This window comes from Mus musculus, chromosome X (genome assembly GCF_000001635.26).
Source record: "Mus musculus strain C57BL/6J chromosome X, GRCm38.p6 C57BL/6J".
Taxonomy (NCBI): domain Eukaryota; kingdom Metazoa; phylum Chordata; class Mammalia; order Rodentia; family Muridae; genus Mus; species Mus musculus.
The window spans coordinates 85,156,381-85,176,911 of NC_000086.7; the positions used below are offsets into that span (position 1 = coordinate 85,156,381).

Consider the following 20,531-nt stretch of genomic DNA (forward strand, 5'->3'; position numbering starts at 1 on the left):
ATTTTAAACAAACCTAATTTCATATATGAAAATATTTAATTGAGCTTTTGTTATTTTTAATCTCTGTTAACTTTTAAAAATACTTTCCCTTGTATTGATTCGTAACAAGCATTGCTTCCAAATTGCAAGCTCTGAGTATCTCTTCCATCAGCACCCTCTGAGTCTTAGCTTTTCCATAAAGATAAGAATAAAGCTAAATCAGTCTCTGGAGTTTTCTGATAGGGTCTCTCAGAAGTTTAGGTCATTGGTAATATTAGTTAGCTTAACTCATCATTCATGTTTTGTGTTCATTTCTGTGTCATGTCTATCTTTCATTAACACAGATAATTGAGGTTTGTCTTTACTTGGCAGAAGCCAGCTGAGTTTTGAGAATTTGGTATATCCTATGTCCTTAGCACTATCAACTCAAAGCTCCTAGTTTATCTCCTTTTCTGTGTACATTATAGCCTGCAGTCTCCTGACTTCAATCTATTCCTGGAAAATTCTAGCATGTTTTCTATATTAAGTGATACAGTCTTTGCCCTGAAATCCAAAGTATGATCTTAGCAATGAAAGAGTAGTAGCCTTTATCAGAGACAAGAATTCCTTGCCATTTTACTATCTGCATAGTGAATTTGCTAGATTGTTTCTAAGTCTTAAATGCAGGCAAATATGAGTTAGATAGACTATGAAGTCAAAAGGCAACTAAAATTGTTTCCCGTTCCAATAGTGAGGATTCAGTTCATTTGTAGTACCCACTCCGTACCTTCTCGTGCCTTGGTTCTTGGGCAATCAGGCCTTTACAACTTTGATTTGTTTTTCTTTTGTTTCATTTCATTCTTCTAAGAGTCACACAAGATCATAGTACAGTCAAAGAAATTTTAGATTGGTTTCTTATACTGCTGGAATGAACAAACTGGAAATCATTGGCTTGTTCATGTACCTTATAAGAAACTTAATGTCTTGATGTCCTGTCTTCATGCTATAGATCTTCAGAGGTTCAGGCATCTTTAGTCTATGTTTTTGTTTTGATCTGTATGTGAGTCCAGGGGCTGGGGGTGGGCAGCCAGAGATGAATAAGCCAGAGGACAAGGAACGGTGACAAAATATATTTGTAAAAGCTACCTTGTGACCAGGTATGGTGGCATACACCTTTAGTCCCGACACATAGGAGACAGAGGCAGGTGATACCTGTGAGTTTGTGGCCAGCCCGGTCTTTAGAGTGAGTTCTAGGCCAGCCACTTTCTATACAGTGACAGCCATCTCAAAACAAGGCAAAGGAAGGGAGACAATGAGGAGGTCTGATAGACAAGGTCCTGGGAGAAAGAGTGGTGTCATATGAGTTTAGGCTGCCTTCCCTATGATAGTATACTAGTTACTTTTTGTCAACCTGACACAAACATAGATGCATCTAGGAAGAGGGAATCTTAAATAAGAAAATGTCTCCAAAGGATTTCCCTATAGAGAAGTCTGTGAGACACTGTCCCAATCAATGATTGATTAGGGAGAGTCCAGCTCACTGTGGGTGGTGCCACACCCCATTGCTGGTTGTCCTGGTGCTATAAGAAAGTAGGATGAGTAAGCCATGGAAAACAAGCCACTAAGTAACACTCCTCCACAGCCTCTGCTTTAGTTCCTGACTCTAGGTTTCTACCCTGTTTGAGTTCCTGTTCTGACTTCCTTGCACAATAGATTATGATATGAAAGTATAAACAAGATAAACTCTCTCTTCCATAAGTTGCTTTTGGTCATGGAATGTTATCACAGCAATAGTATCCTATGACAAACACGGAGCCATTCTGGAGTGTCAGCTAGGATTGTGGTCCTTAGATTTGCATTTAGGTCTATGTTTTGTGTGTGTGTTTGAGGTTTATATGTATGCATCGAGAGTTCCATAGCTTTGTTGTGGATGAATTTCAAAAGAACATGAGGAACTAGGAAAGCACATTTCTAGGCTACATGGGAGCTCATACAAGATGTGATTAAGGTCTTAAGTAGATAATACAGATGGGCAGACAGACACAATTTCAATTATATTTCAAGGATAGGTAGAGCTAATAGTTCATGGGATGGGTTGAACTGATATCAGAGATTGACAATTGACTTGATGGTTCAACAGCTCTAGGCAGTAAGGAAGATTCCCAAGTCTGGCAGGTCCACAGGCAAAAGATTTTTTTTTTTTTTAAATCTGGGGTTGACAGATTTGTGAAGGTCCTTCTTCAGGGGCCACGGAGTTAGAAAATAACATGGAGTATAGCACCATTGAGTGTTGGTACTGGTGCCATTGTCTCATATAAATGCCAGCAGTCTAGTAAAGAGAGCTGCTCTTAAAGTTCCTTTCCTCCTACTTTTTGTACATAGCATTCAATAAAAATGACTTTGCTAAAATACGTAAAATAATTCCAACTACAAATATATTTGTAAATATTTGCATATTTAAAACTCATCTTTAGAAGACACACAAGAAGTGACTAAGGTTAAAAGGAACAAAACAGTTAATAATAATAATTCATTATAATAAAGATACGTTTTACATATGCAAATATTTACAAATACATTTGTGTTTGGAATTATTTTACATTTTGCTATATATTGCAGAGTCTGTTCTTCTTTTCTTTGGAATCAACATTTATTACTATTAGTAGTAGTATTTTTTACTTACTTTACGTCCTGCTCACGGACCCCTTCTACAATCCTTTTCCCCTTCACCCCTGTTATTCTCCTCTGAGTGGATGGGTCCACTCTGAGTCTCTCCCCACCCTGGCACATCAAGTCTCTGCAGGGCTAGGCAAATCCTCTCCCACTGAGGCCGGGGAAGGCAGTCCAGCTAGAGGAACATATCCCAAAGACAGGCAACAGCTATTGGGATAGCCCCCATTTTATTTTATTTTCTGGTTTGGGACCCACATGAAGACCAAGCTGCACATCTGCTACATAAGGAGGCCAAGGTCCAGCCTATGTATGCTCTTTGGTTGGTGGTTCAGATTCTGAGAGCCCCAAGGATCCAGGTTAGTTGACTCTGTTGGTCTTTGTGTGGAGTTCTTATCTCCTTCAGGGCCCTCAGTCATCCCCACAACTCTTCCATAAGAGTTCTCAAGCTCCATTCACTGTTAGGCTGTGGGTATCTACATCAGTCTGGTTCCTTCTGATATGTTAGAAAAATGTACCAGCAGATGAGAAGAGGATGTGGGAATGAGAGCATTTTCTCAGAAGTGGTAGTAAAGAGAAGATGTTAAAGGGCAACAGGGTACAGGAGGAGGCCTGGCCTTATATGGGAGAAAGACCACCCTTGTGTTCTTTCATAAATGTGGTAGGTGAAGAATTTAGGATAAGGAAAGAAGATGAGGGGAGCCTCACAGGGAGAACCATGTCCAGTTTACACCACTGAAAACTAAAGAGTGATTCTTACATTTGTTCAAGTTACAATTGTATATGAGAAGGTTAATGAAAGTAGGCATTTATGTTGCTTGGCAACATAGGCTACAAAACAGAGGACTACAGGACCTTTTTTGGAAAAAGGCAGCTAGTTTAACACCATAAATCAAACATCCATGACCTTTTATGGCAAGGATGATGAAGAGCTGAAGTCCAAACACTATCTCAAAAGCTGTGTTAGAATTGGATAAACCATCACAGCTTTATTTAGGCAGAGAGGAGATGTTCATGAATCAGAGGTGGAGGCCTCAAGAATCAGAGGCTGAGTTCTAACTCACACTACCATAATTAATATTCTTCAGTTTTTTGCAAGTTAATCGAAACCAGAGGGGACTAGTTTGGCCTGTCTATTTCATAGAAATAGATGAATAACGAAGAATTATCATTTAGTTTTCTTTCTCCTAATTATCTCTTTTTAAATTGCTATTTGTAGTAAATGTATTCAATTTGCCTTACAGTGTGAAAATGGGCATTGTGTGTTCTTTAAAACTAAAGTTGTCACTACATTCCATGAACTTCAGTCTAAGAATCTGACGTCACTGAAATCAAAATAACAGTAAACTGGTTTTCTGATGCACTTAGAATCTTGGCATAGGAGATTGGAATGTCACAGAGATTGTTTTTCCATACAGAAAAACGGAAGTAACTCTCTGAGGATTAGAATATTCACGTTTCAGCTACAGCTTCTATCTCTAAGACAGGCTGGGTAAAAGCTCACATTCTTACAATTCCTACTTCCTTTGCTAGATTTTTCTGTCATGACCCCCACCCACCCATTCTCCTTGTGGACTTCATTACTAGACCGTCCTGAGACAATAGAATAGATTATGATCTTGACTTTCCTCAGTTACTTCATAGTCCGAAGCATATTATTTCATTTAATTCCAAAGTTACTACCTGGATACTTAATGTGAGACTTCAAAGATGAATAATGCCTCTTTCTTAACCAATTGAAGCTCAACACTTAATAAAATAATCTTGAAATATGAACAATTAAAATCTAGAGTCATAGATGTTCTGCATGAGCAACTGGGTCAATGTGAATTTTGTCTGAGAGACTGAAGAGATCTCTGCAAAGGTAGGTAGTATAACGACAATGAGAGCAGTTTTCTAGGCTAAAAGAGGGAAAGGATGAATTTCCCTGACTGAGAGTACTACATATCATGCATTGCATAGAATGAGAATGAGTGTAGTAGAATGCAAGGTAGAGACTACTTTATAAAGGACTCTAAAAGTCATATTAAAGAGTTTGGCGTGTGTTTTATATGCAGCTGAGCAGTGAAGACATGTTTTGTGTTGTTTTGTTTTGTTTTTTTTTTTTCCTTTTGGGGGTGGGAATAGTTACAAGCAGAGAGGTACAGCCACAAAAACTGGCAGGACTCAATCAAAACAGTGCACAGGAGGATGGCCTGCCTTTGAATGGGAGCTGTGAGGAAGGTACCACGAAGTCGGAAGATCACCTAAGGAATGAAGTCAGGGAAGACAATTCAAGGAAGAATCTAGGATGCCGAGTTTTTAATGTGCAAACAAAAAACAACAATGCGTAGAAGACAAACTTCTCTTTGCAAATGGGCAGGAGATAGAAAAAATGTACCTGGTCTAATAAATTCTTGTTATTCAATGACATTTATATAATTGTATTCATTTTCGGAAAGGGAGTATTTTTTATTATTTTCTTTATTTACATTTCAAATATTGACCCCCTTCCTGGTCTCCCCTCCACAAACCCCCTACCCCACCCCCTCCCACTTGCCTCTAAGAAGGTACTCTCTCAGGCAGAGGAGGGATAAAAGGGAAGTATTTTTAAAAGTCCTAGCAATCCGATTCCTGTGGTATGAATGAGCGTACTGGGGTTGACCTTGGGTGAACTTCAGATTGCCTTGGAACCTCCCTATATCCGGGGAGGTAAGAAGGAACATTTTTACAATGTCTTAATAGTAAATGGGATTTATTAAGGATACACTGTAATTTTCCTGGATTTTGATGACAGAAATGAATAGCTGTCCTTTGAATGCTTGCTATGAACAGGACCTGTTTTGTATTCATGTGCGATTTTATTTAATCCTTCCAACCCTGTATCCAAAAGATTTGAACACTACCTACAGCTACCATATGGACTGATTCATACTCCAAGGGTTCGGAGCTCTTAACCAGTGTTATACTAAATATAAGTTTTGGCTAGTGTGCTCACCAGCATTTAATACAAAAGACCAAGGGGAACCCAATGTGGTTTTTGGTAATTATGGAAAGACTACCTTCAAAAATAAGACATGGTTGACAGTTGTCCAGGAATATAAGGTAGTATAACCCAAAATATGTTGTATAGAATGTCTTTGAGAGACTTTAAAGTATTTCAAGGATGGATGAGCTTTCGTATATAAGGGATCATCGCTACATTAAATGATTGCATTGAGACATTTAGAAGGGAAGCCATCTGATTAATGATGTTTAACCAAGTACCACCACCCCCCACCACTTATTTGACCTCAAACTCAGTTGCAATGCTGTATAGAACACATGAATAAAGGAATTCAAGTCTGTGATAAACCAGCCAAAGACAGAGATAGTTAGCTTTCTATTGTAACTTTTGAAGTCTGGCCTTTGTCTTTTCTGGGGAGCTCTGAGGAAATACAAGGCGGGGCCTACACATAAAGCCTGGATATTTGCTAGTACTGAGGCAGTGGCTATATAAACATGGAGTCCTCAATGGTGCATACAATGCAAAGGAGCATGTGAAATCATCACCAGTTGATAGAGAAAAGTCTTTGCACCCATTTTGTGGACTGCTGTCCAGAATAATCTAGGGTTTCCAGTAACCATGAACAAAAGGCTCAACTAATATATTGATACAATGAAGTTATTATTATAAAATGCATAGTTGTTCACTAGTTGGCTTTTGAAAGTTGTCAAGGAAGACAACTTTTGTTTCTGTCACCAGAATGGTACTTAAAAAGAAGGCTTTATATGCAATGGCCTTTTCTTGCTTCTTGCATTTGCTGGGTCATGATTTTTAACACGTGTAGTCAACACAGCAGAAGACTTCTTTCTGTTCCTTTACCTTATAATCAGAATGCAAATGTAGCTTTCAAATACTTTGTAAATATGAATTTATAGTATGTGTACTTACTATATGGTACTCTGTGATGCTACTTCAAGAGGCTCTTTCTCTTTCTGACACTAAAATTTTAAAGAAGAATACTCAGTATGCCCACCTTGAATAGCTTTGCTGATAAGCAAGTTCCAAATCATAGAGAGTCATGGAGTCATCTGAGAGAATGTTGAAAAAATAGGACTGGAGTTTTGAAAGCTAAGTCTTGATTGAGGAGCAGTGAGTTGTAGGGGAAGATCACGGTAATAGAGGACATCCCTAAGGAGAAAGGACTTTTTCTAGGAAAAGAGTGTATATAGATCAAACACCAAGGACCTCCTAGTGTGCTCGAAGTGGCTTCTGGTGTATGTCTATTATAGAGCTGAGTACCTTCTGCGAATGGCTAACTTCATCCATTTTGTATTTTTATCTTAATAATTAAAAGATAACCTCTGTGTCTGCTATAAAGTACCACTCTGTCAACTGTAATTATAGGTCATAAGCAAATAAATCTATATATGTTCCTTTTCCTATAATTCTCTAGTAAATCGGGGTAATAGTTTTAAAATTAAGTAACCTATGTATTTTTTTAATGTTAGCAGTGAACATGATTCCCAGTCATTTTGAATTCTCCTAATGCTTGTTACTGTGGTAGAAAAAGACAATGCCCCACACCGTCAAATAGGAGCTCTTGAGTGGTATGAGATAGTGTTGTACCTGTCTACTGAGTTCTAGGTGCAAACGTATGTTACACAAATGAGTGAAGGGAAAATACTTTTTGTAATTGAACTGTGACCGAAACACACTGTCTTCATTTTCTTTTTCTTTCTTCTTCATTATTTCTCTTATTCTTTCTAGAGTTTCCTTAATATGTTTCTTTAGGTTGTGTGTCCATTAGAATGAAAGCAACTAATTTTAGGTTAATCTAGACTTTAAATCTAAGTATTTTTAGGATTATTTGGGGCCTTTTTGGGATACAAACATAAATATCACGTGAAATTTTTGTATGTCACACAAGAAATTCTACAGGCATGTATACACCATAGGTTACAAATTGAGTCCTCCCTTTAAGAAAAAAAAAAAGGCCTGAGAGATGGCTCAGTGGTTAAAAGCAATGGCTGTTCTTCCAGAGGTCCTGAGTTCAATTCCCAGCAACCAAATGGGGGCTCACAACTATTTATAATGGGATCTGGTGCCCTCTTCTGGTGGGTCTGAAGACAGTGACAATATATTCAAATGTATAAAAAGAAATCTTTTAAAAATAAAAAAAGATTATCATTTTCATTATGATTTTATCTTCAGTGTTGTGATAGATAAAATTTGAAATCCAGAACTTCATGTTTTTATGAATGTTTCTTGATAATGTACTTTATATTTCATACAATCCACATTCTTGATTTGTATAATTCATTGGTTACTAGAATAATCTCAAAGAGTTGTGCTGCTATCAGCACACCTTCAGTTTTAAAAGATTTTCATCACCCCAGAAAGATACCCAAGCCAGTACTCTTTTCTCACCTCTCCTTTGTCCTGTGACCAATTCCCAGCATCAGACACAGATGTTACCAATTTGTTGTCTATCTTCTATGGAATTGTGTATTCGTTACCCTTAATATAAATGAAATTGCATAATTTATGCTCCTGGGATGGGCTTCTTTCACTTAGAATAATATTATAAGGAAATATCTGTTATTATAAGGAGATAGCTATCTTAAAGCATGCTGTAGTACACCATTGTTTTTACTTTCTTGTGTATAGAAATTTTTCATTTATTTATTTATTTATTTCACTTTGTATCATGATGACAGTCCCCCCTCCCTCCTCTCCTCCCAGTCCCTCCATTAAAAATCTCTCCCTCTGTTATCCTTCCCCTTCTCCTCAGAGAGTGAGAAGCCTCACTTGGGTTCCGCCCTGCCCTCGGATATCCAGGAGCATCAGAACTAGGTGCATACTTTCCCACTGAGGCCCAACCAGGCAGCCCAGTTAGAGGAAGGGGATCCAGTGGCAGGCAGCAGAGTCAGAGACAGCATCCATTCTAATTGTTAAAGGAGCCACATAAAAATGGATCAATTTGCATTCTTTTACATGATAACCGCCAGTTGTGCCAGCACCATTTGTTGAAAATGCTGTCTTTTTTCCACTGGATGGTTTTAGCTCCCTTGTCAAAGATCAAGTGACCATAGGTGTGTGGGTTCATCTCTGGGTCTTCAATTCTATTCCATTGGTCTACTTGTCTGTTTCTATACCAGTACCATGCAGGTTTTATCACAATTGCTCTGTAGTACAGCTTGAGGTCAGGCATGGTGAGTCCCCCAGAGGTTCTTTTATTGTTGAGAATAGCTTTCTAACTCAGTGAAGAATTGAGTTGGAATTTTGATGGGGATTGCATTGAATCTCTAGGTTGCTTTTGGCAAGATAACCATTTTTACTATATTGATCCTGCCAATCCATGAGCATGGGAGATCTTTCTATCTTCTGAGATCTTCTTTAATTTCTTTCTTCAGAGACTTGAAGTTCTTATCATACAGATCTTTCACTTCCTTAGTTAGAGTCACACCAAGGTATTTTATATTATTTGTGACTATTGTGAAGGATGTTGTTTCCCTAATTTCTCTCTTAGCCTGTTTATCATTTGTGTAAATGAGGGCTACAGGTTTTGTTTTTTTGTTTTTTTGTTTGTTTGTTTGTTTGGTTGGTTTTTTTTTTTTTTTAGTTATTTTTAGATCCAACCTTTTTGCTAAAGGTGTTTATCAGCTGTAGAAGTTCTCTGATAGAATTTTTGGGTGATTAGCATTCCACTCTGTGGCATACCCCATTTTTTATATCTATTCATCACTTGGAAATTTGGGTTCTTTTGACATTGGCTACTATATATAAGTAAAGGGAATAATTTTGAAAAAAAAACAAAGTTTTGGGTTTTTTTTCTTTTTTAGTTTCTGCCAATGGAATACAAGAAAACATGAGATCAAATATGATAAGAGTGTTAAACAGTACATTTCAGAAAGTGAAAAATATGCCATTAGGTTGAATTTATTGGGGGAACTTAAGGCCATGTCTAACTCTACAAGAGGGGCTCAAGCTAGAACACAGAAAGCTAAAAATTATGACTCTCCTAGAACCTGTTACAGATTTTGCTGACCATGGATAATGAAATTTTGACATTTTACCATATTTGTCTAAAAACTCAAAGACACTTTTTCCAGTGATAATATTCCTAGGGACTTGACTAACTCACCTTCAATCTTAGTTGGCCTTTTGGTTAGAGAAGAATATCTACTACCATGTTTGCCTTGAGTTTTGTTGGTTAGCCTTATTTCCATATAATTTGTCTGGGATTTCTTATGATTCCTTTACTTTTGTTGAACTGATGAGAAACATATTTCTTCTATAGACAAAATGTTTACAGTACCTAATCATGAATTTGTGAAGAATCTGTAAATCTTGATAAAACTAGTTAATATTGTCAAGTTCTAGTGGAGGGTTTTTTTTTTTTTTTGATTTGAAGAAAATGTAGATTGATGTATTAGTGGCATACTAAGAAAGTATAGCACATCTAGATACATTAACCTAGTCAACTTTACCCAAACACTTTATTCTAATAATAACCTATGGATATAGTTTGATAGTTTTGTTAAGCCATCTACCATATTTGATCAAATCCAAGGAGTTCTCATCATGCTTTTAACTAAGTAACTTCGTTTTCCTTAAATGTTCATCCTTGATAAACTTCACTAAAGCACAGATGGTGGGAAATGCACACTAATTGCAAAGTTTGGAGGTAGTAGCAACAACATGGCTAGGGGCTAGAACTCAGGTGAACATCAGGCAGATTTAGAAGGCTAAATCACTTTCCTAGCACTATATATTTACATTTTCTGCCAAGCTCATTACATTTCCATAGATTGTTTTCATTTCGGATTATGTAAGTAGTGTTTTCTGATAGGGAGTTTTCAGCACACCTGGGGCTCCAAATCTCAAAACCACAAAGCAGAGAGGGAGAGAGAGACGGAGACAGAGAGACAGACAGACAGACAGGCAGGCAGAGACACAAACAGACAGAGACACAGAAGGAAAAAAAAAACAGCAGCTAATTACACTAATTGTAACTAGCATTTGTGGAATACTTGGTGTGGGCGAAGCTTGGTCCTAAGAGCAATTTACGTACAGAATATAGACCAGTAACATTGGCTCTTCAAGCCTCATAGTGAGATCAGTGCTTAAGTCAGTTGCTTTGTTTCAGCAGGGAGTAAATCAAGGTCTTTTTAGACTCCACGCTCATCTCTCAAATTCCATTTTAATTCCCTCCTCTGCCAAGGGTGGTGAAGGGTAACAGAAAGACAAGGTGTCAAAAAGTTATATTGTTCAGATTTTTCTCCTGATGCTTGTTCTCTCCACTCTATGCACTGACATCTATTTTAAAATGCATATGTCACTGGAAGAAATGATACATTATTCTAAAATCCTAGTAAGTTTCTTATATAAGATCTTTACACCTAGTAAATTTCAGTAGGAAAGATGTTGGAATTAAGAGCTCTGATTTCTTCAAAAGGAGAGACCCTGTTAAGAAAAAAAAAGGATTAGAAATAAGCCTGGGGGAGCCCTCCCATTTTTACTGTTTTGCTCAAGGCAGGTCTAAAATATGCACAGTTATTTCCTACACTGTGAGAGTCTCCTTAATTAACATTGGAATGCCAAGTCATATGAATGTCTTTTTCTATTTAGTCTAGGGGCATTTTTGACTTGGTATTTGATAAAGTATTTTGATAAAGCTTTAAATAGTTGAGTTATGATTGAAATGGTTCATGCAGTTTCCAGTTTTCAAATGTATCATGCTAGCAGAATATTAGGCCCTTTAAAAAAAGGAACTACTAATTCACTAAGTACATAGTGACTCATAGTTTTATATGATTTATTACATTCTGTCAGTAAATTTTTGGTGGATTTGATTTCATTGCTTTTAATATTGTATGAGGATAGATCCTAATTTCCCCGATATGTCCCTTTTACATGTATACTACATATTGACCCTATGTGGGCTTAGAATTTCTAAATAGTGTAATGTACAATTCTGTTTAAGAATACACTTATCACTGGAAAATTACCTTTATTTTTTTTCTTTTTTTTCTTTTCCATTTTTTATTAGGTATTTAGCTCATTTACATTTTCAATGCTATACCAAAAGTCCCCCCTAGCCACCCACCCCCACTCTCCTACCCACCCACTCCCCCTTTTTGGCCCTGGCGTTCCCCTGTACTGGGGCATATAAAGTTTGCGTGTCCAATGAAAATTACCTTTATTTTTAAATTCACATATATATTCAAATACCTACATAGTTCCTCTTTGAAGGGGAGTTCCATTTAAAGAGTAGATAACCTATGTTAAATCATTTCACCTCTGCCCGTTAGTAGAAATTACAAGGGACTGTTGTATTTATCATCTATGCTACTTTTTGCCTTAGAGGTCCTTGGAAATCAGTGTTAAGGGCCAGTTACTTCCATGTTTCCACCTAGTAAAGGCGAGTCAATAAGCTATGCCAACTTGATTCATCTTTTCTGCCCAATAGGTGCTTAGGAAATTTGTTAAAAATGTAAATTTGTACCTGGGCAACAGAATTTGTACACTTTATGACAAAATTAATCAGCTACACCTGTGTACTTGTACTATGGAAGGTTGCTTTAGCTCTATAGAGAATAAGAAATTGGAATGGGATTTTTTTTTTTTTAGGATGACTGGCTACAAGAAGAAATTGTAGTGACAGAAGCCATGTGCAATGAATTTGAATTAGTGTTCTTTAGGGAGCTCCGAGAGAAATACAATTTACAAGATAATCAAGAATGTAAATAGATTCTCTGCGGAGTTATTGTCTGATCCCTGACATATATTCATCTATACTGAAATTACTCTATGACTTCATTCTAACAATTAAAGAATCAGTAGGGGTGAGATTTACAGCTTCAAGAAGCTGTTATGTATCAGTTAGGAATGTAAATTTGTAAGCAACTGTTAAGATGAGTAAATTGTGTACTTGTTCTGAAACTTTAAAACAATTCACCTCAAGAGCCAGCACATGTCTATAATCCCCACCCTTGGAGGTGGAGGGAGAAGGCTCAGCAGTTCCAGGCAAACTGGTGCTCTACAACAAACCATTGTCTCAAGCAATAGAAAACCTCTTATCTTGAAATGGCAGTTATACAGTAGTGTCTTATCAATCATTTATGGGGATAACCTCCTGTCCATGTCTTATAAATACTGGATTTAAAAAAAATCTAGAGACTGGAAAGATGGCTCAGTGGTTAAGAGGTCGTGAGTTCAATTCTCAGCACCAGTAGCAGATGACTTACACCTACTTCTCACTCCAGCTCCAAGGGATCCAATGTTGTTTTCTGACTTCTACAGTAACCTGCACTCATGTATACATGTAGCCCCTCCTCCATAATTAAAGACAAAATAATTCTAACATTATAATATATTTTCAAAGTATATGAATAATTTTAACTATGTGAGCTAGGAAGCTTTGTTGCCCAATCTCTAACAAAAATATAACCTAACAGTTCTGTGACCATGACTGTATTTATTCTAAAGCATTTGGCATTATGGCACATGCTTAATGCAGAAAGATCATAAGTTCTAGGCCAGCCTGGATGACACATTAAAGTTTCAATGAGCCTAGACTGCATTACAAAGCTGTATTTTAAAAACAAAACAAAGCAAAGCAAAACCTAAAGCCAAAACATCATTTAATTAAACTCATCTCCATGGGGCTGGAGAGATGGCTTCTGGGTTATGGACACTGTCTGTTCTTCTTGAGGATCTGAGTTCAATTCTCAACACTCACATGGTGGCTTACAACCATTGGTAACTCCAGTTCCAGGAGATCAAGTGCCCTGTTCTGGCCTCCATGTGTATGTAGTAGGCTTGCCCACATTGCACAGATACATAAGCAGGCAAATACTCATACATATATATTAAAAAATATTTATTTTTTTAGTCATCTCAAATTTAGCCTCATATATCAATTTGGCATCTTGATAATTCTCCTGAGCATTTATAAATTGCTTAAGAAATAATTTAGACTTGAACAACTTTGCATTTTATTTCATTATTTGCCAAGAAACCACCTTTGCTTGAGAGGCTAGCCTGGGTTATATAGTGAATTCTAAACCACACATGACTATAAAATGAGACCTTATAAAAAGACGTTTCTGGAGCCATGTATCATATCAGAACTTAAGATGTGTCACGTCAAATCCTCATGATGGTCAACAGTCAGTCAAGTTGCTTAACTAAAGCTAAGAGCTATATGTTTATCATATTTTTATTTAGAGAATGGATGCCTGATTGAGTCATTGGAGTAGTGCTTCGGGGGAGGAATTAATACTGAGAGAACCTTAACTATCTGAATAATCTGTATGTCCTAGTGTCCTCTGGTTAAGATGAGATTAGCTCTTACATTAAGGCATCTTCCTTTGCTTTTGCATTTATCTAGTGGAAGCTAATATATGAAATGAAAAATGAGAAGGACATAGCTGAACTTTAAAATTAGATGAATATCTTTGTAGACCAGAAATGGCAAGAAAAGCTAAACAGATGGTAGTGAGCAATAAATGAGATAAATTTGTGGTCTTCCAGCTCCTGATATCATAAAAGTGGTTTAAAATTATCTTTAGAAATACTCAGAGCCAAGATCACTGTTTGAAATCAGGACCCCACAAAAATACGAATACATACACATCCACACTTAGAGCATGGACATTTTGACTTCTTTATCAAGCAACAACTTAAATGCAAACGTCAGCCTAATTTATAGACCATGGGAGGGTGGTAGGTGGGTCAGCTCCACAGCCTTGAAAGCAGCATTTGAAACAATCTGGCAATTGCCTGGTGGTGAGATGTATGGTGGTTCTGCATCATTCAGTGGAGATGCCAATAGAAGATATGGTTGTAGGCTATCACTTCCAAAATGGTGAATGGGAGTGGTCTCAAAGCCACTTGACACAGAGAGAAAGCGAGGCGTTTAGAAGAAGAAAATATAAAGGAAAACCCAGGCACATGTTTTTCAAGCATGCCTTCACCCAGAGTCCAAAAGAATAAGTAATAGCACACCCGCCTCCAATTGACCATCAGAAGTCTAGTGAATGTTACAACAAATACTGCTTGAAATTGCATTCATGATGTTCAAAGATATAAATAAGGAAGCAACATTCACTAAAATATGACTCTTTGCAAATACAAAGCCATTGACATTTTATAAACTCCACAAAGTATAAATGTCTGACGTGAACTGGGCGAAAGGTTAGGGAAGGAGAATAATATGCTTAGTAACACAGTATACACAAAGCCAAGGGGGAAAGACAAGATCTAGGAATGAGTAATTAAGAGAAGCAGAGAACTGGCCTTTAGGATTGACTTTGACGTTTAAGGGTTTTTCAGAAGAAAATGGAGTGTGTTATACAGAAGTTTTCAAAAATAATAATGAAAAATTTATTGCAGAATTTAAAAAAGGATGTGAGTCTTTAATTAAATGTTCTCCTAAGAGGCCAAAATCTGTGTAGAAGGAAAAGGCCTACACCCTATGTCCAGCAGTTGGCGCTCTTTTCTCCTTAGCCTTGAGAAGCCTTAGGTGATAAGCATGAGCTTTTGTCACTGAAAGGCAAAAAACTAGAAATGAAATGTGTTGCATACTCAACCATGTTTCCCAGACAAAGACCCTTCAAGGCTAACTTACAAAAAGAGGCTTGTGGACAACTGGACCACAAAATCAGTATACCAAGGAAGCTGTCTGTCTCTAGAAGAGCTAGTCTTCTGTCTGTATCTTCCTGACAGTAAATGAGAAAACGGTAATGACATTGTCACATCATCCAGAAGTAAACGTGTAAACAGGGTTTCAATGAAGAGCAAGACTGACCCAATTTGGGAGAAAGAAAAAGCTTTAACAAAAATTTACAAGCATCATCAGTTCTACCATTTCAAAGAAAGTAGTTTTCTTTTAATATTTATTTACAAGTATGAATGTTGTATTTGCATTTATGTAAGTGCACCAAATGCCTGCTGACCACGGAGGCCAGAAGAGGATTTTGGCTCCCCTGAAACTGGGACTAAGGGCAGCTGTGGTGGGTGCTAGGAAATAAATCTAGGTTCTCTGTAAGAACAACCAGTGCTCTTAACCACTTAACTAAAATACCGTCTCTCTAAGCCTCAAAAGCAGTGTGTGTGTGTGTGTAACTGCAAGGCAGAGAAAATGAAGACTGCTTCTGAACATAGCTTCCCTTTCCCGGAAACATTTAACTGCTTGATAAATGCTCACAAATTGGATTTGATTAATTTGGACAACTACATACATTTGGTTCAGACTCGGAGATGCAGAGTCTGGCTGAAAAAAAAAAAAAAGTAAACGTCCACGAAGTTTGTATCCCTGATTGTTAAGAAACACACTTCACAAACTGCTCTTAGAGATTGATTACAAGAGGATCACAGTCAGTACAGACTGGTGATTGATTCTGCTCTTATAAGGCAAAAAGATCAAACAATAATTTCCTGCATGACTTCAAATTCCGGAAATTTTTGTTCAGTTGGATACAAGGTAAACCTAAAACAATAAGAGATTAGGAGTTTTCTGTCTCATTGTGGAATCTAGATTTTTGACCCCGAATTGTTTGGAAATGGTGGCATGCCCTGTTCCAATGTGGAGCACTTGTGTTCCATAGTGTTAAACTAGTGTTAAAACTTCTTCATGAGACAATCTGACTGTCTCAGATATTATTCAGTGGAAACTCCCTGCTTACTCATGGCTGCAAGTCTCCATTTATCTTGCCTACAGAAATAATTCTCTAAGAACAGCTGAAATCTGTTTTAGTTTGCTGAAATCTGAAATTTTAGCTTGTTAGTTATTATAACCAGAATAACTGTATCAAGAGTTCTCAGTCAAATGCAGTATCCTTGTTTGTAATTGTATTTTCAGTAAATTCTAAAGCATTGAGCTACTTGTATTCCATAATGTTGTCTGTATTCCCTTGAATGGCAATTGAGTATAAGCAAAACTGAGTGGAGTAGTTATAGAGGGAAAAAATTCAATAACAATCTAAGTCGTTATGCCTATAACTGTATAAATTCATACCTAAGCAGGTTATAATAGATTCAAAAGGAGAAACTACAGATTATTTCAACATTCATCTAAGAAATTGATTAACTGAATGTTATCAGAAATTTAGTAAACACACAGACAATTCAAACAAAATTAATGGACTTTATGTATAGATACTGTCTTCTGAAAAGGAACATACATAACTTTAAGCATTCACTTAAAAAGTGATTTAAAAATGAGCTAGAACTAGAATGTATTTAGATCATTATCATACAGGTATTCTCTGAATCAAATGTAACTACATTAAAAAGTATACTAAAATGATTAGTAAGATGGTTGGAAATAGAAAGACTGTACCTCTAAATCGCTATGTGTTGAATTTAAAAGTCACAAACATTATAAAATATAAGCAAATTAATTAAATCAAGTAATATAGGTATAAACTGTTTATGCAAAGAATGGGAAATGTATCCCAAATGTTCTAAAAACTAAAAAAAAAAAAAAAAAGTAACTATTATTGGGTCCACACCTTTAATCTAGACACTAGGGGACAGAAGCAGGAGGATCTCTGTGAATTTGAAGCCATGCAGGTCTATGTACAGAATTTCAGGCCAGCCACTGCTATATAGTGAGACCCTGTCTCAAACAACAACAATAGCAAAAAGCATTGAAAATCAACAAGGAAAAAAGAGAAATACACAAAACTATGGATATGAAATATTGTAGCTATAAGACAAAAATAATGAGGAGCTTTACAACCATTCGTGTGTATGAAAACTCAATTATATAAACTTAGTTCTTCCCAGTTTAATATCTAAATTCAATAAAATTCAAACTCAAAATATGATCAGGGATTTTCTTAAAATATGAAAATTTGATACTAAAATCATACAGAAGATCAAAGAGATTACAATAACCTACATTGAGGAAGAATAGAGTGGAAATGTGAGGTCCTCCCAGACAGCAATTAATTTAAAGCTATACAAAGCAATGAAATGGAGTAGAAAGCACAGAAGTACAACTGTCTGTTGAACACTTGATGTTTTGCAGAGGCAAGGACAAAAATCAAACACAGTGAGTAGAGTTGCTATCAATGTTTTTATCTGTGAGTGGAAAGTAAAATCAGATCATAGGTTCACACTATATACAAAAACACATTTTGGAAAAATTCAAGACCCAAATGAAAAAGGTAAAAATTTCATTTTTAAAGGACCTACTGTTTATTTTCTATGTGTGCTGCATCATGTTGCACACATACAGAGGTCAGAAGACAAATCATACAAGTTGCTTCTCTCCACTATTTGAGTTCCACTGATTGAGTTCAAGTCAAGTTAGGCTGCAAACTTTACCTGTTAAGCCATCTCCCTGGACACAATTTACATATATGTACACACACACACACACACACACACACACACACACACACACACACATATATATATATATATATATATATATATATATATATAATTTAACTTTCATTGAAAATATTTTTTCTATATAATATATTCTGATCCAAGTTTCTCCTCCCCCAGTTCTAGATCCCCAACTCACACTCTTTCTCTCTGTCTCTTTCTCATTAGAACACAAACAGGCAACTAAATACACATATGCATACACACATGTATACGCATGCACACATATGCACACACACACATACCTGAATAGAAGGGCAAAACATGCAAACATTCAGGAAAAAAAGAGCCAAAGGAAAAGCACACAAAACATACATTTGCATATATACACAAACAGAGAGAGAGAGAGATCCCATAAAAAGCACAAAATCAGAAATCATAATATATAAACAAAAGATTTGTGAAAAAAAAAACCTACCCAAAGAAAGCATCATGAGACAAAAACCTTCCAAAAACACCACTGAGTTCATTTTGTATTAGCCGTCTATGGCTGGTCATTGAACCTGCCCATAAGTGTGGTCTGTATACCCAGCTATCCAGAGAGACTCCATTGGAGGAAACTAATGTTTTCTTTGTGGGCTGTTGTCAATTGGACATTGGGGTTTGTGTCCATTTCCCTACTTAGTGCTAGGACCCCATCTGGCTTAGCCCTGTGCAGGTTCTGTGCATGCTGTCACGCCCTCTGGGAGTGTATATGTTTAGAAGGCCTTGTTCCCTTGGTGTCTTCCATCCCCACTAGCTCATACAATCTTTCTGCCTGCTCGAAAAAGCTCCCTGAACCATCAGGGGGAAGGATTTGATAGAGATATCCCTATAAGGACTGAGTGTTCCAAAATTTATCACTTGCTGGTCATTGTCCAGTTGTGGGTCTCTCTATTTGTTCCTATGTTCTTACTGCAGCAGGAAGCATCTCTGATGATGGCTGAGCAAGACACTGATCTTTGGATATAGAAGAATATCATTGATCCATTGTATTACTATATTCTTTCAGAAGAACAGTAGTATTTGGTTTTCTCCTAGGTGCGTGGTCTACCTAATCTCAGGTTCTTGACCACCTAAGCAATATCAGGAATGGGCTCCATCTTATGGAGTGCTCCTTAATCCTAATCAACTGTGGTTGGCGACTCTCACAACTTTTTTGTACCACTATTGCATCAAGTCACCATTGTACATCAAAGAGTGTGTAGCCGGGTTGGTGTCTACCTTTCTCCTTTGGTAGCGTGCAGCGTACCTTTCAGTACCATGGAAACTAGTCAATAATGGTGAAGGTTCTAGTCAGGTACCAGTTTAAAGTTTGATTTCTCCATATTCAATGAGTTATGTAGGTGTGTTTTCATTAGCAATCTATATATTCTATTCCTATTGTATATTATATCCTATTGTATATTCTATATATAAAACATTTATATATGTATATATTATATAGAGAGAATATATGCATATATATTCATACATATAGAATATATTCAGGAAAAATACTCTCACACAGAAATAAAATAAGCAGATATAAAAATGAATTAATATAATTTCAGAAACTAATATGTCCTATACATATTAACTTACAAAGGCTAGGCATCTCTATTATGTTAATAAGGATGAAACAATTCACCAGGATGTCTGGCCCTGCCTACAAAGTCTCAAGGCCTGCCAATCTTTTTGTAAAATTAATTATTTTATTTATTTATAACCCAAACATTGCCTCCTCCCAGAGTTCTTCCCCCCATTCCTCCTCCCCTTCACCTCTGAGAGGATACCACTCCCAGCCTCCCACTTCCTTGGGGCATCTAGTTTCTACAGGATTGGGCACATCCTCTCCTACTGAAAGGCTAATACCTACAGCCAGGCTTTACCTCTTAAAGGTTCTATAACTTTCTCAGATGGGGACCAAGTGTTTAAAACATATTCATATGGGAGACATTTCACACTAACCTTCAACAGCCTGTTATGACAGAAGTTCAACTCACTAGCGATCAGCAATGTAAAGATTAAAATGTAGCCATCAGATGGTCCAAGATGTGAAGGTCTGGTAATACCAAGGTTTTCTTTATAAGAGTGTGTGGCAAAAGAAAGGCTCCATTCACAATTGCTAAGAGAATACACTGGTAAAAACCATTTGTGAGACCACTTTGGTGCAGTATGTGAAACTGTTACAAGGACCCCCAACTCCTACATCAAGATGTACTTTTATAGAATTCTTTAAATTGGTTTCCAACGAGACTGCTGTTAAGGAAGTTTATTACAACATGGTTTGTAATAGTGGGAAACTGAAAACTTGGACATATTCAAGCAACAAGATAAAACCTTATAGCAATAAAGTGACAAATAATTTTGTACCGACATGGATACAGCTGCAGAAATGATGTTGAAGGCCAAAGCAACTCATAACGGTATGTATATTCTTCAGCATAAAGTTCTTAAATGTAATATTTAAGAACATGCAAAATAATGATACTAGATTGAATCATGCAAAGTGACTATTTTCCCTAAGAATAGACAGTAATAGCATCATAATTTCAAGGTAATATATGACTAC

At 36.7% G+C, this 20,531-nt stretch overlaps 1 protein-coding gene across 14 annotated transcripts in view; it reads left to right on the plus strand.

The window, feature by feature from the left end:
• The window catches only part of Dmd (dystrophin, muscular dystrophy), a 2,390,387-nt gene that overhangs the window by 2,341,717 nt on the left and 28,139 nt on the right, over window positions 1-20,531 (plus strand). The window lies entirely within an intron of this gene.